Source organism: Cynocephalus volans, chromosome 6, assembly GCF_027409185.1.
Source record: "Cynocephalus volans isolate mCynVol1 chromosome 6, mCynVol1.pri, whole genome shotgun sequence".
In the NCBI taxonomy this organism is placed as follows: Eukaryota; Metazoa; Chordata; class Mammalia; order Dermoptera; family Cynocephalidae; genus Cynocephalus; species Cynocephalus volans.
In genome coordinates, this window is record NC_084465.1 from 158,098,317 (window position 1) to 158,121,529 (window position 23,213).

Here is a 23,213-nt window from a genome sequence, read left to right on the forward strand (position 1 = left end):
TTATCCCTGAATGCCTCCTAGACAGAGAGACAATTCCGCTTCATTCGGAGGGTGGGAAGATTGTCTGACTCATGTCTGATGCACTCAGCAGGGTCTCTGGCATGTGCTGTCCCTCATTATTGTTGTTTTCGTATTATGATGATGATTACTATTACCGTCAACACTAAGAACAGGCAACCTAGAAGAGGACAGTGTTCCCAAAGTCACATGTCCCACCACAGGGAGTGAGGGGACCGTGAGCCCAGGAGCCCAGGACCAGGGGCTGAGGTGATGGGAGGCAGCGACGTCCGTAGCCAGGAGCGTTTGTCTTTCCCTCCCCAACACCTGCCTCCTTCCACCTGCAGGCCCTCGTGTTCCTGGGGCCATCACATGGAGCACGTATCCTAGTCCACGGGACACGGGACATGGCTGCATACCTGCCCCGCTCCCACACTGGCTGCCCTCCACGGGAAGCTGCACACAGTGTATAAATTAAAGGGGCCCCCAAATCCTTGTCCCCAGTGATTTCAGTGTCCCGCACATGCTGAGCAGTCGGAGTTCCCCTTGGACCAAAGTCCCAGGTGCCCTAGGCTGTCCTGAGTCCCTAAATGGAGCCACCGCCCCCAGGCCTTGCCCGGTCAGCTCAGGCACCGGTCTCCTTTGGCTCTGGATCCCCGCGCCTGCTCTGCACGCTGAGGGACTCTGACGCTGTGTCCCCAAGGGCTGCCTCTCTAGAGAGTCACCAGGAGCTGATTAAGTGCTCAGTCCTGGGGCCTTGGAACGGCCATTCTAGGCAGTTCTCGGTCAGCTCAGGCTGCCATAACAAAACGCCACAGGACAGGTGCTTTAGACAACAGACTTTCACGTCTCCCAGTTCAGGAAGCGGAAGTCCCAGATGAGGTCCCGGCAGATTCAGTTCCGGGCAAGGACTTTCCGCCTGGCTTTCGATGGCTGTGTCCCCACATCACAGGGAGTTCTGGTGTCTTTTCCTCTTCTCACACTCACAGGGACACAAATCCCATCACGGGGCCTCCCAATTATCTAATCTAAACCTGATGATCCCCAAAGGCTCCACCTCCAAATACCATCACATTGCAAGCTAGGGCCACAACATGTGAATTTTGGGGACACACACATTCAGTCCGTAACACACAATAATACTAAGGCCTCCAAGGGAAGTCAGAGAGGCCAAGCAGTCCCTTGGTGCTGAGGTTGACACATGTTGGTTGTCCTGGAGGCCGAAGAGCCCACACTGGGAGGACAGGCACAGGTGACAGGACAGGTGGGATGTGTGTGATGTGGCGGGGCACGGGTGTGGGCCGGTCAGCTGGGATGGGAGGAGGGCAGGGGCATTGTGACTGACACTGAGGACTTACAGCCCAGTGCTTCGGTCCCTGGCCCGGCTGAAGCCCACCATGAGCCTGGAGGACGGAGTGCGGCGGGCCATGCAGGAATGGCAGGGCACGAGCAATTATGACCGCATGAACTATTATGACATGGCAGCAAAGTGAGTCAGGGATGCAGGGCCTGAGGGGCTGTGGGGCGGGCTGAGGGTGGGTGAAAGGGGGAGGGGCTGGTGCGGTGGGCTCATCGGCAGGGATGCCGTGAGGAGGGGGATCCGCTAGGTCCGGCCCCTCCCTGGGGCCCTGCCTCCCCCGGGAAGCTCTCCATCCACCTGGGTGCTTGGGCTTCTCTCTCCTACCCACCCCGGAATCTCCGCCCTCCCCTGGCCTCGGGTCAAACCCTGCCCAGATGCTGAAACGGGGATGGGGAAGAGTAACCAGCACAGCCCAGTGGGGGTCGGCTCCAGCTGTGGGGACCCTGCAGGAGGGAAGCTAGTGACTACTGACAAAGTCGGGACCACGTCTCCTCATGAAAAGTGGCCAGAAATAGGTCACCTGCCATCCCAGAATGGGCTGGGGCAGAAGAGCTTGGGCAGGGGAAGCCAGCACCTCACACACCCCCAGACACGTCTCTGGCCTCCCTGCCTTTGCTGCACGGCAATCCACTCCGTGAACACCAATCACCCTCACAGAAAATGCACCCTCTCCTCTCAGCTGAGCTCCCACTTCCTGCAACATCTCCGGGGCCCTTCTCTCCCAGGCTATTGTCAGGGGCTCACAGTACCAGCCCAGGATTCCCGGATCCGGGCAAGGATTCCTCATGTCATTTGCAGTCAGTCACATCCCTGACCTAGCTTCTGGCTGTCAGCTCTTCTGAGTGGCCCTGGGCAGGGATAGGAGGAGCAGGGTCCCCTGAGGGCCGGGCCTGGGTCACACAGGCCTTCATTCAGGAAGACCCCCTGGATGTTTTCTGCCCTGCAGGTGTAGGTGAGCCAGCGTACCCCTGCAACTGTTCCGCAGGTGGGGGAGCAGCCCGGCCCACCCAAAGCCCTTCCTCCCCCATCCCTGGCCAGGCCTCCCTCTCAGCATGGCTATGGCTCTCCCTCTGCCCGCCAGGTTCATGGAATTTGAAGCTGAGGAGGAGATGCAGCTCCGGGTGCTGCAGTGTGTGAAGGGGCCCCAGGGCCTGCCTCCTCCAGCCCCACCAAAGCTTGCTCCTCCAGGGCCACCAGTCCCCAACACTGTACCACGGTCAGGTACGGCAAGCATATTCCCACAGGAGCCAATACAAAGGCCTAAGGGGGCCTGCGGAGGCCTTGTGCCCTCATCTTGTCCCTTTCCTGTAAGGGGAGGGGGCGCTTGCTCTTTCAGCGAGAGCAGCCAGTGAGAACCTGGGGCTCCACTGCCCTGGATCAGGAACTAGGTATTGGCCTGGTCCAGTAGTTTCGTAGCTGCTATCGGCCTTGGCTGTCCAGGACCCAATGTACAGTCTTCCCAGGAAGCAGTGCTGGGTGGGGAGACGTCCCAGAATCTTGGTGGCTCCAAAGTCTTTCCAGGTAACTCAGTCTCACATGACCCACCTCGGGTAGTGTATCCTCCCACGGGGCCTGACGTGCAGCCTGGACCCATTTCATGGCCCTCAGTTCCAACCTCCCCCCAGTGTGGCTGGAGGTGGCCGCTACAGCCCAGCCACGCACCTGTCCTCCCTCCTGTCCTAGGGTGTGCTCCCAGGAAGGCTGGCCGCAGGGCACCATCCACTCGCCCGCTGTCATGCAGACCCCAGCAGCTGACCCAGGCCAAGGCACCCAAGGAGATCCCACCAGAAGCTGTCCAGGAGTATGTGGATATCATGGAGGCACTGCTGGGGCCTCATGCAAATTGGGAGGATGAAGATATCGAGGAGCAGCAGGAGCAGGACGGGACTGACCCGGACCCAGGTCTCCTGAGCTACATTAACAAGCTGTGCTCCCAGGAAGACTTCATCACCAAGGTGGGCTGGCTTGGAGCCCTCGTGTGGGGGAGGTTTTCTGGGGAACGGCAGTCCCAGCCCCATGGAATTCAGTTCTATTCATCCCTCAGCTACGGAGCAGTGTGTGTGTGAGAGACAGAGAAAGTCTGTGTGTAGCTGCTAGTGGCCATGAGTTAGAACGACCCTGCTGTGTGGACAGGAGAGACAGGCATTACTTTCTGCTTCTCCTCGAGGTCCCCCTGGCTGCAGTTCACTCCCTGCCAAAGACACTCATGCCCCTTTCCCCCTGCTCCAGGTGGAGGCCATCGTCCACCCCCGATTCCTGGCAGCTTTGCTTTCCCCAGACCCAAACTTGGATCCCTTGGCTCTGACTGAGGTGCTGGAGCAGGAAGAAGGACTCACCCTAGCACAGGTAACACACGGGAGACAGGGACACCAGGGCACCCAGGGGAGAAAGGGCCAGCAGATCTCCTAGGGGAGGGAAGGGCACCAGGCAAACGAGGGGGAACACGTGACCCTGTGCCCCTGAAGCCCACGTGATTTTGTCTAGTCTTACCCTGCTGGGGGTGCATGGCCTCCGGAGGGGAACCGCCTGGGTCAGAGGAGTAGGTGCAGAAGAGCAGGAACGAGAGGACAGAGCCAGGGAGGGAGGGCAGGGGGCGAAGCTGGAAGGAGGCCCAGCAGGGCACAGCACAGTCACAGTCCCTGCCTCTGACACCAAGCCAAGCCTCCTCTCACCTTCGCCACCTCCCGCCCAAATGCAGGGTTCTCCACCATCCTGCCAGCCCCTCCCCACACCTGGGGCAGAGCCAGTGAGTGCCACTTTGCTCCCCCCAGCTGGTGGAAAAGCGCCTCGCGGCCCCGAATGACGCAGGAGGTGTGGGGGCCACCCCAGCTCATGGCGCACCCCAATTGGAGTCACATCCTAAGACTGCAGCTGGCCAAGGAGAAGAGAGCGAAGACCGTGGCCCCCAAGGAGGGGTCATCACAGAAACCTGCCCAGCAGAGGCGGCTTCCCATGACCCTCGACCGCGCAGCCGAGACAACCCCGACCTGCCCAGGCCCAAGGAGCCTGCCCTCTGGCCAGATCATCAGGAGTCACGCAAGCTGAGGGCTGCCCATCTCAGCTCCCCTCCCCAGGGCCACAGACCCTCCTCGCCTGGTCTCCGGGGAGCCTGTCCTGTTATGCCTGCGCAGGGCCCGGCAGTCAGGTCCAGTGAAGTCGAGGAGGACCTCCCCAGCCTGGACTTCCTCCTGACCTTGCAGTACAGCCTGCAGCCCTGGGGGCTGTCCCTGAGCCCCGTCCCTGCTCGGCGTCTGGCTCGACCCTCACGTCCTCAAAAGCGGAGGGGCGACCCATTGGTCTCTGGGAGGAGGAAGAAGCAGCACTGCAGCCAGTAGGGGCCGTGGGCCGGCCTCTCAGGGGTGCCAGTCCCTCTGGACTGGATTTGACCCTCACTGCATCCTGTGGCCCGAGGGATCCCGAGCTCCCATCACCCAGTGCTGACCCAGCTGCTCCTCAGCTACGGGCAGGGTGGGGGAGGCAGGACAGGGGAGAGAGGGTGGGGGGGTCTGGATGGGGAATTGGGGTGGGGGAGGGGGGCCTGTTTGGGGGATGAGGGTGGGGGAGAGGCGAGGCACAGGTCCGGGAGGCAGCACGTTGGGGGCGTTGTATGTAATGGGGGTTTGTATACAAGTGTGAATAAAAGTGGTATTGTTGGGAAATGCCCTGGGACTACTGCCTCTGTTCTCATGTCTGTGCCACTAAGTGGAGACAGGCCTGTGAGGAAGGAAGGATCTGGGAGATGCCAGGCTCCAAGGACCCACCGGTGCCCGACCATCAACTCCTTCTCTAGATTCTGAGATCTGATTCCTCCCCCAGGACCCATGTGGGATCCTTGACTAAAAGGGTGTCGGCCCCCACATGCAGAGCTGTGGTCATGGGGTGGGGGTGTCCCAGCAACAGTGGCAGGTGGGCAAAACCGTCCAGCACCACGGTGGCCTGGCTGTCTGCTAGGGGGAGGAAGGGGCCATGTCTGGGCGTCTCCTGCCCATCCACCCACGGAGCTCGCTGGTTAGCCCCCAGATGCTCCTCTGCACCTTTCCTCCCCTGTCCCACGTCAGCAGCATCCATGTCCCACCCGCCCCTGTGCCTTTGTGAAGTGTGAAGGAAGCTAACTCTTGGTGGCGGGTCAGCTGGCTGCTGCCCCTCCTATTCCCAGGTGGGTCTCCACATTGGAGAAGGCCTCAGAGCTTGGCTAGATTAAGACGGCGTGGTGTGAAGCCGCACACCACGGCCCTCAAGCCCAGAAGCTTCCAGAACATCATGCCATGCAGGTCCTCGTTGGGGGCATCCTCACGGGAACCCACTACTGTCCCTGCTGTCCAGCTCAGCGCACACATCAGGCGCTGAGGGAAAACGCGGGGATCGAAGGCTGGAGCCCTGGACCCACTCCTCACTAGTTCCCTGACTCTTCCACATTCAGAGCTGTCCTCAGGAGCCCCTCTTAGGTTTTAGGAATGTGGAGCAAGTCGTGTTTGGAGGGGACTTGGCCCATGCCCTAGTACGTGTGGGCACTCAGTCGAGCACAGGCATCATCTCGGTCACACCTCGGGGCTCCTGCTGCTACTCCTGTCCTCGCCACCTGACTGCTGTCTGTCCTGGGGCCCTTTTGTGGTTGAACAGTTCCCAGGAGGAGGCACAACCTCTGCTTCCCCAGCACCGTGCCCTGCCTCAACCTTACAATCTGCCCCTGACCCTGTACAGTGGGGCCAGCTGGAGGGCTGTTACAGTCACAATGTCGTGTCCCCCAAATCCGCATGTTGAAGCCCTAAGCCCCATCGTGATGGTATCTGGGGGTGGTGCCTTTGGGAGGTTGTTGGGGTAAGAGGAGATCAGAGGGTGGAGCCCTAATGACGGGGATTAGCGCCCTTATAAGAAGAGGAGGAGACACCAGAACTCTCTCTTCCCTATGTGATGACACAGCAGGAAAGGGAAATCAAAACGGAAAACCAACAATTATAACTCTCACCATGGTCCACAGATTCTCAGTAATGAATCTCGGTATTAATTCCATAGTATCTAACTTTCACCTATACTTTGGAGTAGTGTAAAATTCCCCGAACTAGAGGCAGGCTAGGTGTTGTGAGTGGTCATGTTTTCAAATGCAAGTTCAAGTTCTCCTGACTTTGGATTGGACTGAGGAGGAACATGGGCACTCGACAATAGCTAATGCACACTGCAAGGAGCCAGTTGGCCAAATCCCCATCTCTCTCCCGTAACTGCTTAATAGCCTTTACTTACTATGACGTGGTCTCAAGTGACTCCGGGGGTTCATAAAGGTAAATGAGAAGTAGTCACCCAACCTGGTGTGAGAATACTGCATGCAAATGACAGTCAGGAATCGAGGCTGTCTGGATCACAGCCCTCTGAAACCTCATTCACCGTGGCAACTGCATTATTTTAAATGGAGACAGCAAAGTAACTAGGTCCTACATCCAGAAGTCACAAGATTAGCTCACCGGTGAACCGGCAGTTTGAGAGTTGTGGGAGTTCCAAAGCTCCATAAAGACTTGGTACCTTCTACAGATTTGAGGTCTAGTTTGAAGTCAGGTAGTATAATGCCTCTGGTTTTATTTTATTTTTTTGCTCAGGACTGCTTTGGCTATTGGGGTCTTTTGTTGTTCCATATGAATTTAGGATTGTTTTTTCTATTTCTGTGAAGAATGTCATTGGTATTTTGATGGGGATTGCACCGAATCTGTAGATCACTTTTGGTATTATGGACATTTTCACAACATTAATTCTTCCAATCCATGAACAAGGAATGTCTTTCCACCTCTCTTGGTGTCCTCTTTCTTTCAGCAGAGTTTTGTAGTTCTCATTGTAGAGATCTTTCACCTCTTTGGTTAAATTTATTCCTACGTATTTTATTCTTCTCAGAGTTATTGTAAATGGGCTGGCTTTCTTCTTCTTCTTTTTTTTTTTTTTTCCCCTGCTTATTTGTTGTTGCCGTATAAGAATATTCCCAATTTTTATGCATTGATTTTGTATCCTGCACAGTACTGAATTTGTTTAGGAGCTCTAGGAGTTTTTTGGTAGAGGTTATGGATTTTTCTATATGTAGGATCACGTCCAATTCTGTGAAACGTGACGTTTTGATTTTGTCTTTTCCAATGTGGATGCCCTTTCTTTCTTTCTCTTGCCTGATTGCTCTGGCTAGTACTTCCAATGCTATGTTAAATAGGAGTGGTGAGAGTGAGCATCCTTCTCTTATTCCTGTTCCTGAAGGAAAAGCTTTCAATTTTTCCCCATTCAGGACAATGTTGGCAGTGTGATTTTCATATATGGCTTTTATTGGGTTGACATATGTTCCTTCTATACCTACTTAGTTAAGGGTCTTTATCATGAAGGGATGATGCTGAATTTTCTTTTTTTCTTTTTTTTTTTTTTTTTTCGTGACCGGCACTCAGCCAGTGAGTGCACCGGTCAGTCCTATATAGGATCCGAACCCGCGGCAGGAGCGTCGCTGCACTGCCAGCGCAGCACACTACCAAGTGCGCCACGGGCTCGGCCCATGATGCTGAATTTTCTCAAATGCTTTTTCTGCATCTCTTGAGACAATCGTATAGTTTTTATCCTTGCTTTTGTTCATGTGGTGTATCACATTTATTGATATATGTATGTTGAACCATCCTTGCATCCCTGGGATGAAACCCACATGATCACAGTGTATAATCTTTGTGACGTGCTGTTGTATTCTCTTTGCTCATGTCTTGCTGGAGATTTTCATGTCTATGTTCATCAAGGTTACTGACCTGTAATTTTCTTTTCGGTTGTTGTGTCTTTGTCTGATTTGGGGATCGGGATGATGCTGGCCTCATAGAATTAATTTAGGAGAACGGCCTCTGTTTCAATTTCTTGGAGTAGTCTGAAAAGGATGGTTGTTAATGCTTCTTTAAAACTTTGGTAGAATGCAGCAGTGAAGCCATCTGGTCCTGGGCTTTTCTGTGTTGGGGTACTGTTGATGACTGCATCATTCTCATTGCTTCTTATTGGTCTCTTCGGGTTCTGCATTTCTCCTTGGTTCAGTCTTAGTAGTTTACGGGTCTTCAGAAATCTATCCATTTCCTCCAGGTTTTCAAATTTGTTGGAGTATAGTTGTTCTGAACAATCTCTAATGATTCTTTGTATTTCTGTGGAATCGGTTGCAATGTCTCCCTTTCCATTTCTGATTTTTGTTATTCGGGCCTTCTCTCTTCTTTTCTAAGTAGTCTGGCCAACAGCTTGCGTAGTTTGTTTTTCCCCTGGGGAAAAAAAAAAATAGCATTTTGCTTCATTGATTTTCTGCATCATTCTTTTGGTCTCTACTTCGTTTAGTTCGACTCTGTTCTTAATCATTGCTTTCCATCTACTAGTTTGGTGCTTAGATTGTTCTTGGTTTTCTACTTACTTGAGATTTAATGTTAGATTATTTGAAGTGTTTCCATTCTTTTGATGTAAGCGCTTTTTACCGGCAACTCATCTTTGACAAGGCCACCAAGAATATACACTAGGGAAAGGACGGCACCTTCAATAAATAGTGCTGGGGAAACCGGACATCCATGCGTAGAAAAGTCAAACTAGGCCCATACCTTTCACCATACACAAAATCAACTCGAAATGGATTAAAGACTCAAATATAAGAACTGAAACTATAAAACTCCTAGATGAAAACACAGGGGACATACTTCAGGATGTAGGACTGGACAAAGACTTTATGAATAAAACCCCAAAAGCACAAGCAGTAAAAGTAAACATATTGCAATGTATCAAACCATAAAGCTTCTGCACAGCAAAAGAAGGCACACAGACAAGGGGCTAATATCCAGACATATAAGCAACTCAAACAACCCAAGAGCACATAAACAAGTTATTCAATATTAAAATGGGCAGAGACAGTTTTCAAAGAAAGACATGAATTTTCATGGCTTTCCAGCAAAGGGGATCGTAAGTAAGGCCAGTCCACGGGAGTCTGCAGAGGTCGCAGCAACAGACCGTAGCTGAGCGTACAAGGACTGCTTCCTACAGAATGATGTGCATACAGCAACCCAGTCCGCTGGAGGTGCTGAGACAATCCAAACCTATTTCCAGACACTCATTCCCCCTACCTCCCTTACAAACCCTGTATTTATCGGATTCCTTGTTCTGACCTACCTTCGGGAAGTGCAGCCACTCTACAGCAGGGTTGGCTGAGGGGCACAAAAACAGGTTTATTGATAAAGAAATGGAGTGAGTAGAACACCAGGTAGAAGCTTTGTGCTGTGAATCTGAGAAACAATTTGAAACTTGCCTCAGAGGCACACACCCACTGTGCTGCCCCTGTATAATCTGAGGGACCTTCAGAATCCTGCCTACCTGCCAGAACCCTGCACGGCATGTCTCCCCACCCCCACCAGCCCAACTGCCCCCACCCCTCCCCCACTGCAGAATTCTGGAGAGCTACATTCTAAGCCTGTTGACATTTAAAATTGGACCCTGAGCATCTGCAGTTGACAGTTTGCTGTCCGGGTCCTGCGCTAGACTTTTCTCACTGTGGAGACTGCCGTGCCACTGTGGTCAGTCCCCAAGCCTATGGGGATGGCTTCAAAGGGAGGTAAGTCTGCAGGGTCTGGGGTGTGTTATCACACCCCTGTCACCCCTCAAACCCATGGGAGTTCAAATGTGACACTTGCCCTGGGACAGCTGGTTGGGTGGAAATAGAGGAAGAGAGAGCACCGGACTTACCCAAGGACATCTCACCCGGGAGACGGGGGAAGCCACTGGCATCCTGAGGCTGCAGGGGGAAGGGGGCTTCTCACAGGTGGATCCAGATGCCTCAGGAGAAACCTACCGGGTGATGAGAAAGGACACAGCAGTTGTACTGACTCTTTCCAGAAGGGAAACAGGTGACTTATGTTTCTAAGTCAACACAGGTCAACGTGTGTTTGTAGGCAATGGTGGACTGTGTCGTGCTTGTGCCACAGGGGGGCTCAAGAAGAAAGCCTGAGTCCTGCGTCCTTTCTTCAGACACCTGGGGCTTGTGCTATGGTACTGTCCTGAGGGATACAAACCGGAGTATTCCAGATCTTAGAGGAGTAGCGGGGAGAAACGGTCTCAGCCAGAAAACCGTTCAGTGAAACAGTTCTCTCTGACCAAGATTACCGTGAAATATCCCCTCCGTCAGTGAGGCTGGAGGTCGCTCTAACTGCAGCAGTCCAGTCTCGGCTCACGTCTGCCCAGAGATGGCTTCTCATTCGGTCCAGATCGCTGTTGTCTCTGTTCACCAGGGACAGGGCAGCCAGAAACTGCAAACAAGATGGGGCTTGCTCTTCGCGGAGCTGTTCTGAATTGCTGTCCCTTTGGGGGACGCTCGGGTCTTCAGACCCATTCATCTTCCACCCTGTCTCATGGCCTGTCCTCTGCCCTTCGTTTCATGTGGAGATGAAGACTTTGTTCATACTCCATGTCTAGCCCATCGTGAACAGGGGACAGATGAGGCGTGCTGTCGGCTTTACAGTGGAAGGTTCTGAAAGGCTGGTTTCCTTCCCGAGAGAGGAAGCAGAGCAGCACACCATTAGGAAGATCTTCTATTATTATGACTGTTGTTATTCAAAGTTAGGACATATGTCCTGATCAGTTAGGACCATGTCCTATGGACCTTGCTCTCCGTGACTACGGTTGACCTGAAACCCTAGTGAACAGGGATGTACCCAGACAACTTTCCTGTCACACTGGCTCATGCCTGGTTCTTTGTGGGCCATCACTGAGAGCTCAAAGGAGAAGGATCACAGAAGGTCTCCATTACCCACGGCCAACTCTAACCATCAGCAGCTATTCAAATCTCTACGAACCTCCACTGGGAGCCGCAGGGCTCCGCATTTCCTGGCCTTTCTAGTCCTCTGCAGCCCTCTCTGGCTGTGCAGTGACAGGGTCTCAGGGAATTCATCATCTAACTCACAGACCACCTCCTGAGAACAGAGCTGCCTCAGTGACAGCACGAACGAACCACTGTGCATGGGGACAAGTGTGCCCCGAACCTGGCCTCTGTTCCATGCTTGCTGTGGGTGGTACCAGGAGAAGCACATCCTCACTGGGCTGCTGCATTATGGGGTTCCCTCAGGGCTCCTGGGCGATAGTTGAGGCACAGATTTTGTTCAAGTTCATTTGTTTGGGTTGTGAGGGCTTTATGAGGAGCATCAGGAAAAGGAGCACTGAGAAAGAGAAGGGCTCATAACCTTGTGAATCTGCTGGCTTCACATAGGTCATGTGGGCGCCTGCAACTGGCACTGGAGAAGGTGCCCTTCATGGGGGTGTGCACACTGAGGGGCGTTGTGCCGCCAAGCAGAGTCCACCCCAACTCACATCTAGGGGCAATCCCACGAGGCTGGCGGGTCCACGTGCCGGGGACACCCTGGGGAGCTTCTCAGAGGCAAGGGAAGCTTAGGTGTTACTTCTTGACTGACGGGGGTCAGAGGATCTCAGTGAATGAGAAGCAAGTTCTCTAGTAGAATGATCCCCAACCCAAGGGGGAGCATGACATTCACTTGGGGGCAAACTGCACAATTCCCCGTCCTATGGCCCTCAAATGCTGGGATGCCTCGCTCTGGTTCACACTGACTCTAAGGGAAGGGAGAGCCTCCGTCCTGGTGGCCGCGTCCCCTGCTCATTCGCCCCTCTCCTTTGTCTCCACAGCATCTGCAGTGCTGGGGCCCAGCGTGACCCTGAACCCTCCGTTCACTTCCTTCCGTCCGCTGTTTCCCACGCCTGCTTCCGGCCCAGTCCCCGGGCCGCCCTGCGAGCAGCCCCCACCTGCCCTAGTGATGTCAGCGTTGCCTCCTGGTGGCCCCCTGGTGCGGTCTGCTTTCCCCAGGATGCCTCAGGGGACCGGAGCCGCTGGCCATGGCCCGAGTGGGGCCGGGGCTTTCAACATCATTGTCCCAGTCAGGACGCAAGGGGCTCCAGCAGAGCCCTCTCACACTCAGACCACTGTCCTGGCTCAGGCCCCCCTCAACTGGAGTGCTCCAGGGGCCCTCTGCGGGGGTGCTCAGTGTCCTGCTCCCCTGCTGTTGGCAGCTCCCGCTGTAGGGACCGTGATGCCTGCTGCATCCATCGGGGGCACGTGGGCTGGAGAGGGGTACTGGTTCCCAGGCCAGCCCCTTCCAGCTCCCCTTCCAGCAGCCCAGCTGGGTCCGACCGTGGTCCCAGGGAATGACGGGCCACGTCCACATGGGGCTGGTGGGGAGGGCGGCAAGGCCCCCTCCCAGGCCAAGGCCGCGCCAGAGGACTCTTGTAACCCCAGCAGTGTTTACGACAACTTCCGACGCTGGCAGCGCTTCAAGTCCCTGGCCCGCGGGCACCTGCCCCAGAGTCCTGATGCTGAAGCTCTGTCCTGCTTCCTCATGTGAGTGCCCTCCTTGGGGGATGGAGCTAATCCCACCGCTCCCACATGAAGGGGAACGAAGGACGGACGAGGAGGGCAGCCTATTTAGGGGAACTTGGATGAAGGTCACGTGGGCGACGGCCCATGCATTCTCAGCAGTTTAACTAATGTCCCACTCCGGTTCACGACGTACATTCATGAGCCTTAGGTCGACTGATCCCCAACACCCTGTGAGTCCACCAAACTTGGTTTTTAACAGTTACCATAATATGCACAGAAGGTAAAGGCCAGAGTGAGTTTCCGGTGTGACATGAGCCACAACTTGGATTCAGGTCTCTGCCTTCACCCGTGATTCCTCCCCGTGTCCTCTCATGCCCAGCACAGGACCTGAGTGAGGATGGCTTCGGGACGTCACATGGAGGGACTGGGGGGAGAAGGCACAGGCCACAGGAGGAGCCTTACACATGTACCCCCTCACTCTTCTGGAAAATTCTAGCGAGGAGACTGAGGTAGTCAAGCCACACATTGGGACCTGGTTGGGCCCCCATCACTGGGTTTGGATCCTGCGCAGAGTCGCCTTCTTTATCCCTGAATGCCTCCTAGACAGAGAGACAATTCCGCTTCATTCGGAGGGTGGGAAGATTGTCTGACTCATGTCTGATGCACTCAGCAGGGTCTCTGGCATGTGCTGTCCCTCGTTATTGTTGTTTTCGTATTATGATGATGATTACTATTACCGTCAACACTAAGAACAGGCAACCTAGAAGAGGACAGTGTTCCCAAAGTCACATGTCCCACCACAGGGAGTGAGGGGACCGTGAGCCCAGGAGCCCAGGACCAGGGGCTGAGGTGATGGGAGGCAGCGACGTCCGTAGCCAGGAGCGTTTGTCTTTCCCTCCCCAACACCTGCCTCCTTCCGCCTGCAGGCCCTCGTGTTCCTGGGGCCATCACATGGAGCACGTATCCTAGTCCACGGGACACGGGACATGGCTGCATACCTGCCCCGCTCCCACACTGGCTGCCCTCCACGGGAAGCTGCACACAGTGTATAAATTAAAGGGGCCCCCAAATCCTTGTCCCCAGTGATTTCAGTGTCCCGCACATGCTGAGCAGTCGGAGTTCCCCTTGGACCAAAGTCCCAGGTGCCCTAGGCTGTCCTGAGTCCCTAAATGGAGCCACCGCCCCCAGGCCTTGCCCGGTCAGCTCAGGCACCGGTCTCCTTTGGCTCTGGATCCCCGCGCCTGCTCTGCACGCTGAGGGACTCTGACGCTGTGTCCCCAAGGGCTGCCTCTCTAGAGAGTCACCAGGAGCTGATTAAGTGCTCAGTCCTGGGGCCTTGGAACGGCCATTCTAGGCAGTTCTCGGTCAGCTCAGGCTGCCATAACAAAACGCCACAGGACAGGTGCTTTAGACAACAGACTTTCACGTCTCCCAGTTCAGGAAGCGGAAGTCCCAGATGAGGTCCCGGCAGATTCAGTTCCGGGCAAGGACTTTCCGCCTGGCTTTCGATGGCTGTGTCCCCACATCACAGGGAGTTCTGGTGTCTTTTCCTCTTCTCACACTCACAGGGACACAAATCCCATCACGGGGCCTCCCAATTATCTAATCTAAACCTGATGATCCCCAAAGGCTCCACCTCCAAATACCATCACATTGCAAGCTAGGGCCACAACATGTGAATTTTGGGGACACACACATTCAGTCCGTAACACACAATAATACTAAGGCCTCCAAGGGAAGTCAGAGAGGCCAAGCAGTCCCTTGGTGCTGAGGTTGACACATGTTGGTTGTCCTGGAGGCCGAAGAGCCCACACTGGGAGGACAGGCACAGGTGACAGGACAGGTGGGATGTGTGTGATGTGGCGGGGCACGGGTGTGGGCCGGTCAGCTGGGATGGGAGGAGGGCAGGGGCATTGTGACTGACACTGAGGACTTACAGCCCAGTGCTTCGGTCCCTGGCCCGGCTGAAGCCCACCATGAGCCTGGAGGACGGAGTGCGGCGGGCCATGCAGGAATGGCAGGGCACGAGCAATTATGACCGCATGAACTATTATGACATGGCAGCAAAGTGAGTCAGGGATGCAGGGCCTGAGGGGCTGTGGGGCGGGCTGAGGGTGGGTGAAAGGGGGAGGGGCTGGTGCGGTGGGCTCATCGGCAGGGATGCCGTGAGGACGGGGATCCGCTAGGTCCGGCCCCTCCCTGGGGCCCTGCCTCCCCCGGGAAGCTCTCCATCCACCTGGGTGCTTGGGCTTCTCTCTCCTACCCACCCCGGAATCTCCGCCCTCCCCTGGCCTCGGGTCAAACCCTGCCCAGATGCTGAAACGGGGATGGGGAAGAGTAACCAGCACAGCCCAGTGGGGTTCGGCTCCAGCTGTGGGGACCCTGCAGGAGGGAAGCTAGTGACTACTGACAAAGTCGGGACCACGTCTCCTCATGAAAAGTGGCCAGAAATAGGTCACCTGCCATCCCAGAATGGGCTGGGGCAGAAGAGCTTGGGCAGGGGAAGCCAGCACCTCACACACCCCCAGACACGTCTCTGGCCTCCCTGCCTTTGCTGCACGGCAATCCACTCCGTGAACACCAATCACCCTCACAGAAAATGCCCCCTCTCCTCTCAGCTGAGCTCCCACTTCCTGCAACATCTCCGGGGCCCTTCTCTCCCAGGCTATTGTCAGGGGCTCACAGTACCAGCCCAGGATTCCCGGATCCGGGCAAGGATTCCTCATGTCATTTGCAGTCAGTCACATCCCTGACCTAGCTTCTGGCTGTCAGCTCTTCTGAGTGGCCCTGGGCAGGGATAGGAGGAGCAGGGTCCCCTGAGGGCCGGGCCTGGGTCACACAGGCCTTCATTCAGGAAGACCCCCTGGATGTTTTCTGCCCTGCAGGTGTAGGTGAGCCAGCGTACCCCTGCAACTGTTCCGCAGGTGGGGGAGCAGCCCGGCCCACCCAAAGCCCTTCCTCCCCCATCCCTGGCCAGGCCTCCCTCTCAGCATGGCTATGGCTCTCCCTCTGCCCGCCAGGTTCATGGAATTTGAAGCTGAGGAGGAGATGCAGCTCCGGGTGCTGCAGTGTGTGAAGGGGCCCCAGGGCCTGCCTCCTCCAGCCCCACCAAAGCTTGCTCCTCCAGGGCCACCAGTCCCCAACACTGTGCCACGGTCAGGTACGGCAAGCATATTCCCACAGGAGCCAATACAAAGGCCTAAGGGGGCCTGCGGAGGCCTTGTGCCCTCATCTTGTCCCTTTCCTGTAAGGGGAGGGGGCGCTTGCTCTTTCAGCGAGAGCAGCCAGTGAGAACCTGGGGCCCCACTGCCCTGGATCAGGAACTAGGTATTGGCCTGGTCCAGTAGTTTCGTAGCTGCTATCGGCCTTGGCTGTCCAGGACCCAATGTACAGTCTTCCCAGGAAGCAGTGCTGGGTGGGGAGACGTCCCAGAATCTTGGTGGCTCCAAAGTCTTTCCAGGTAACTCAGTCTCACATGACCCACCTCGGGTAGTGTATCCTCCCACGGGGCCTGACGTGCAGCCTGGACCCATTTCATGGCCCTCAGTTCCAACCTCCCCCCAGTGTGGCTGGAGGTGGCCGCTACAGCCCAGCCACGCACCTGTCCTCCCTCCTGTCCTAGGGTGTGCTCCCAGGAAGGCTGGCCGCAGGGCACCATCCACTCGCCCGCTGTCATGCAGACCCCAGCAGCTGACCCAGGCCAAGGCACCCAAGGAGATCCCACCAGAAGCTGTCCAGGAGTATGTGGATATCATGGAGGCACTGCTGGGGCCTCATGCAAATTGGGAGGATGAAGATATCGAGGAGCAGCAGGAGCAGGACGGGACTGACCCGGACCCAGGTCTCCTGAGCTACATTAACAAGCTGTGCTCCCAGGAAGACTTCATCACCAAGGTGGGCTGGCTTGGAGCCCTCGTGTGGGGGAGGTTTTCTGGGGAACGGCAGTCCCAGCCCCATGGAATTCAGTTCTATTCATCCCTCAGCTACGGAGCAGTGTGTGTGTGAGAGACAGAGAAAGTCTGTGTGTAGCTGCTAGTGGCCATGAGTTAGAACGACCCTGCTGTGTGGACAGGAGAGACAGGCATTACTTTCTGCTTCTCCTCGAGGTCCCCCTGGCTGCAGTTCACTCCCTGCCAAAGACACTCATGCCCCTTTCCCCCTGCTCCAGGTGGAGGCCATCGTCCACCCCCGATTCCTGGCAGCTTTGCTTTCCCCAGACCCAAACTTGGATCCCTTGGCTCTGACTGAGGTGCTGGAGCAGGAAGAAGGACTCACCCTAGCACAGGTAACACACGGGAGACAGGGACACCAGGGCACCCAGGGGAGAAAGGGCCAGCAGATCTCCTAGGGGAGGGAAGGGCACCAGGCAAACGAGGGGGAACACGTGACCCTGTGCCCCTGAAGCCCACGTGATTTTGTCTAGTCTTACCCTGCTGGGGGTGCATGGCCTCCGGAGGGGAACCGCCTGGGTCAGAGGAGTAGGTGCAGAAGAGCAGGAACGAGAGGACAGAGCCAGGGAGGGAGGGCAGGGGGCGAAGCTGGAAGGAGGCCCAGCAGGGCACAGCACAGTCACAGTCCCTGCCTCTGACACCAAGCCAAGCCTCCTCTCACCTTCGCCACCTCCCGCCCAAATGCAGGGTTCTCCACCATCCTGCCAGCCCCTCCCCACACCTGGGGCAGAGCCAGTGAGTGCCACTTTGCTCCCCCCAGCTGGTGGAAAAGCGCCTCGCAGCCCCGAATGACGCAGGAGGTGTGGGGGCCACCCCAGCTCATGGCGCACCCCAATTGGAGTCACATCCTAAGACTGCAGCTGGCCAAGGAGGAGAGCGCGAAGACCGTGGCCCCCAAGGAGGGGTCATCACAGAAACCTGCCCAGCAGAGGCGGCTTCCCATGACCCTCGACCGCGCAGCCGAGACAACCCCGACCTGCCCAGGCCCAAGGAGCCTGCCCTCTGGCCAGATCATCAGGAGTCACGCAAGCTGAGGGCTGCCCATCTCAGCTCCCCTCCCCAGGGCCACAGACCCTCCTCGCCTGGTCTCCGGGGAGCCTGTCCTGTTATGCCTGCGCAGGGCCCGGCAGTCAGGTCCAGTGAAGTCGAGGAGGACCTCCCCAGCCTGGACTTCCTCCTGACCTTGCAGTACAGCCTGCAGCCCTGGGGGCTGTCCCTGAGCCCCGTCCCTGCTCGGCGTCTGGCTCGACCCTCACGTCCTCAAAAGCGGAGGGGCGACCCATTGGTCTCTGGGAGGAGGAAGAAGCAGCACTGCAGCCAGTAGGGGCCGTGGGCCGGCCTCTCAGGGGTGCCAGTCCCTCTGGACTGGATTTGACCCTCACTGCATCCTGTGGCCCGAGGGATCCCGAGCTCCCATCACCCAGTGCTGACCCAGCTGCTCCTCAGCTACGGGCAGGGTGGGGGAGGCAGGACAGGGGAGAGAGGGTGGGGGGGTCTGGATGGGGAATTGGGGTGGGGGAGGGGGGCCTGTTTGGGGGATGAGGGTGGGGGAGAGGCGAGGCACAGGTCCGGGAGGCAGCACGTTGGGGGCGTTGTATGTAATGGGGGTTTGTATACAAGTGTGAATAAAAGTGGTATTGTTGGGAAATGCCCTGGGACTACTGCCTCTGTTCTCATGTCTGTGCCACTAAGTGGAGACAGGCCTGTGAGGAAGGAAGGATCTGGGAGATGCCAGGCTCCAAGGACCCACCGGTGCCCGACCATCAACTCCTTCTCTAGATTCTGAGATCTGATTCCTCCCCCAGGACCCATGTGGGATCCTTGACTAAAAGGGTGTCGGCCCCCACATGCAGAGCTGTGGTCATGGGGTGGGGGTGTCCCAGCAACAGTGGCAGGTGGGCAAAACCGTCCAGCACCACGGTGGCCTGGCTGTCTGCTAGGGGGAGGAAGGGGCCATGTCTGGGCGTCTCCTGCCCATCCACCCACGGAGCTCGCTGGTTAGCCCCCAGATGCTCCTCTGCACCTTTCCTCCCCTGTCCCACGTCAGCAGCATCCATGTCCCACCCGCCCCTGTGCCTCTGTGAAGTGTGAAGGAAGCTAACTCTTGGTGGCGGGTCAGCTGGCTGCTGCCCCTCCTATTCCCAGGTGGGTCTCCACATTGGAGAAGGCCTCAGAGCTTGGCTAGATTAAGACGGCGTGGTGTGAAGCCGCACACCACGGCCCTCAAGCCCAGAAGCTTCCAGAACATCATGCCATGCAGGTCCTCGTTGGGGGCATCCTCACAGGAACCCACTACTGTCCCTGCTGTCCAGCTCAGCGCACACATCAGGCGCTGAGGGAAAACGCGGGGATCGAAGGCTGGAGCCCTGGACCCACTCCTCACTAGTTCCCTGACTCTTCCACATTCAGAGCTGTCCTCAGGAGCCCCTCTTAGGTTTTAGGAATGTGGAGCAAGTCGTGTTTGGAGGGGACTTGGCCCATGCCCTAGTACGTGTGGGCACTCAGTCGAGCACAGGCATCATCTCGGTCACACCTCGGGGCTCCTGCTGCTACTCCTGTCCTCGCCACCTGACTGCTGTCTGTCCTGGGGCCCTTTTGTGGTTGAACAGTTCCCAGGAGGAGGCACAACCTCTGCTTCCCCAGCACCGTGCCCTGCCTCAACCTTACAATCTGCCCCTGACCCTGTACAGTGGGGCCAGCTGGAGGGCTGTTACAGTCACAATGTCGTGTCCCCCAAATCCGCATGTTGAAGCCCTAAGCCCCATCGTGATGGTATCTGGGGGTGGTGCCTTTGGGAGGTTGTTGGGGTAAGAGGAGATCAGAGGGTGGAGCCCTAATGACGGGGATTAGCGCCCTTATAAGAAGAGGAGGAGACACCAGAACTCTCTCTTCCCCATGTGATGACACAGCAGGAAAGGGAAATCAAAACGGAAAACCAACAATTATAACTCTCACCATGGTCCACAGATTCTCAGTAATGAATCTCGGTATTAATTCCATAGTATCTAACTTTCACCTATACTTTGGAGTAGTGTAAAATTCCCCGAACTAGAGGCAGGCTAGGTGTTGTGAGTGGTCATGTTTTCAAATGCAAGTTCAAGTTCTCCTGACTTTGGATTGGACTGAGGAGGAACATGGGCACTCGACAATAGCTAATGCACACTGCAAGGAGCCAGTTGGCCAAATCCCCATCTCTCTCCCGTAACTGCTTAATAGCCTTTACTTACTATGACGTGGTCTCAAGTGACTCCGGGGGTTCATAAAGGTAAATGAGAAGTAGTCACCCAACCTGGTGTGAGAATACTGCATGCAAATGACAGTCAGGAATCGAGGCTGTCTGGATCACAGCCCTCTGAAACCTCATTCACCGTGGCAACTGCATTATTTTAAATGGAGACAGCAAAGTAACTAGGTCCTACATCCAGAAGTCACAAGATTAGCTCACCGGTGAACCGGCAGTTTGAGAGTTGTGGGAGTTCCAAAGCTCCATAAAGACTTGGTACCTTCTACAGATTTGAGGTCTAGTTTGAAGTCAGGTAGTATAATGCCTCTGGTTTTATTTTATTTTTTTGCTCAGGACTGCTTTGGCTATTGGGGTCTTTTGTTGTTCCATATGAATTTAGGATTGTTTTTTCTATTTCTGTGAAGAATGTCATTGGTATTTTGATGGGGATTGCACCGAATCTGTAGATCACTTTTGGTATTATGGACATTTTCACAACATTAATTCTTCCAATCCATGAACAAGGAATGTCTTTCCACCTCTCTTGGTGTCCTCTTTCTTTCAGCAGAGTTTTGTAGTTCTCATTGTAGAGATCTTTCACCTCTTTGGTTAAATTTATTCCTACGTATTTTATTCTTCTCAGAGTTATTGTAAATGGGCTGGCTTTCTTCTTCTTCTTTTTTTTTTTTTTTTCCCCTGCTTATTTGTTGTTGCCGTATAAGAATATTCCCAATTTTTATGCATTGATTTTGTATCCTGCACAGTACTGAATTTGTTTAGGAGCTCTAGGAGTTTTTTGGTAGAGGTTATGGATTTTTCTATATGTAGGATCACGTCCAATCCTGTGAAACGTGACGTTTTGATTTTGTCTTTTCCACTGTGGATGCCCTTTCTTTCTTTCTCTTGCCTGATTGCTCTGGCTAGTACTTCCAATGCTATGTTAAATAGGAGTGGTGAGAGTGAGCATCCTTCTCTTATTCCTGTTCCTGAAGGAAAAGCTTTCAATTTTTCCCCATTCAGGACAATGTTGGCAGTGTGATTTTCATATATGGCTTTTATTGGGTTGACATATGTTCCTTCTATACCTACTTAGTTAAGGGTCTTTATCATGAAGGGATGATGCTGAATTTTCTTTTTTTCTTTTTTTTTTTTTTTTTTCGTGACCGGCACTCAGCCAGTGAGTGCACCGGTCAGTCCTATATAGGATCCGAACCCGCGGCAGGAGCGTCGCTGCACTGCCAGCGCAGCACACTACCAAGTGCGCCACGGGCTCGGCCCATGATGCTGAATTTTCTCAAATGCTTTTTCTGCATCTCTTGAGACAATCGTATAGTTTTTATCCTTGCTTTTGTTCATGTGGTGTATCACATTTATTGATATATGTATGTTGAACCATCCTTGCATCCCTGGGATGAAACCCACATGATCACAGTGTATAATCTTTGTGACGTGCTGTTGTATTCTGTTTGCTCATGTCTTGCTGGAGATTTTCGTGTCTATGTTCATCAAGGTTACTGACCTGTAATTTTCTTTTCGGTTGTTGTGTCTTTGTCTGATTTGGGGATCGGGATGATGCTGGCCTCATAGAATTAATTTAGGAGAACGGCCTCTGTTTCAATTTCTTGGAGTAGTCTGAAAAGGATGGTTGTTAATGCTTCTTTAAAACTTTGGTAGAATGCAGCAGTGAAGCCATCTGGTCCTGGGCTTTTCTGTGTTGGGGTACTGTTGATGACTGCATCATTCTCATTGCTTCTTATTGGTCTCTTCGGGTTCTGCATTTCTCCTTGGTTCAGTCTTAGTAGTTTACGGGTCTTCAGAAATCTATCCATTTCCTCCAGGTTTTCAAATTTGTTGGAGTATAGTTGTTCTGAACAATCTCTAATGATTCTTTGTATTTCTGTGGAATCGGTTGCAATGTCTCCCTTTCCATTTCTGATTTTTGTTATTCGGGCCTTCTCTCTTCTTTTCTAAGTAGTCTGGCCAACAGCTTGCGTAGTTTGTTTTTCCCCTGGGGGAAAAAAAAAAAAGCATTTTGCTTCATTGATTTTCTGCATCATTCTTTTGGTCTCTACTTCGTTTAGTTCGACTCTGTTCTTAATCATTGCTTTCCATCTACTAGTTTGGTGCTTAGATTGTTCTTGGTTTTCTACTTACTTGAGATTTAATGTTAGATTGTTTGAAGTGTTTCCATTCTTTTGATGTAAGCGCTTTTTACCGGCAACTCATCTTTGACAAGGCCACCAAGAATATACACTAGGGAAAGGACGGCACCTTCAATAAATAGTGCTGGGGAAACCGGACATCCATGCGTAGAAAAGTCAAACTAGGCCCATACCTTTCACCATACACAAAATCAACTCGAAATGGATTAAAGACTCAAATATAAGAACTGAAACTATAAAACTCCTAGATGAAAACACAGGGGACATACTTCAGGATGTAGGACTGGACAAAGACTTTATGAATAAAACCCCAAAAGCACAAGCAGTAAAAGTAAACATATTGCAATGTATCAAACCATAAAGCTTCTGCACAGCAAAAGAAGGCACACAGACAAGGGGCTAATATCCAGACATATAAGCAACTCAAACAACCCAAGAGCACATAAACAAGTTATTCAATATTAAAATGGGCAGAGACAGTTTTCAAAGAAAGACATGAATTTTCATGGCTTTCCAGCAAAGGGGATCGTAAGTAAGGCCAGTCCACGGGAGTCTGCAGAGGTCGCAGCAACAGACCGTAGCTGAGCGTACAAGGACTGCTTCCTACAGAATGATGTGCATACAGCAACCCAGCCCGCTGGAGGTGCTGAGACAATCCAAACCTATTTCCAGACACTCATTCCCCCTACCTCCCTTACAAACCCTGTATTTATCGGATTCCTTGTTCTGACCTACCTTCGGGAAGTGCAGCCACTCTACAGCAGGGTTGGCTGAGGGGCACAAAAACAGGTTTATTGATAAAGAAATGGAGTGAGTAGAACACCAGGTAGAAGCTTTGTGCTGTGAATCTGAGAAACAATTTGAAACTTGCCTCAGAGGCACACACCCACTGTGCTGCCCCTGTATAATCTGAGGGACCTTCAGAATCCTGCCTACCTGCCAGAACCCTGCACGGCATGTCTCCCCACCCCCACCAGCCCAACTGCCCCCACCCCTCCCCCACTGCAGAATTCTGGAGAGCTACATTCTAAGCCTGTTGACATTTAAAATTGGACCCTGAGCATCTGCAGTTGACAGTTTGCTGTCCGGGTCCTGCGCTAGACTTTTCTCACTGTGGAGACTGCCGTGCCACTGTGGTCAGTCCCCAAGCCTATGGGGATGGCTTCAAAGGGAGGTAAGTCTGCAG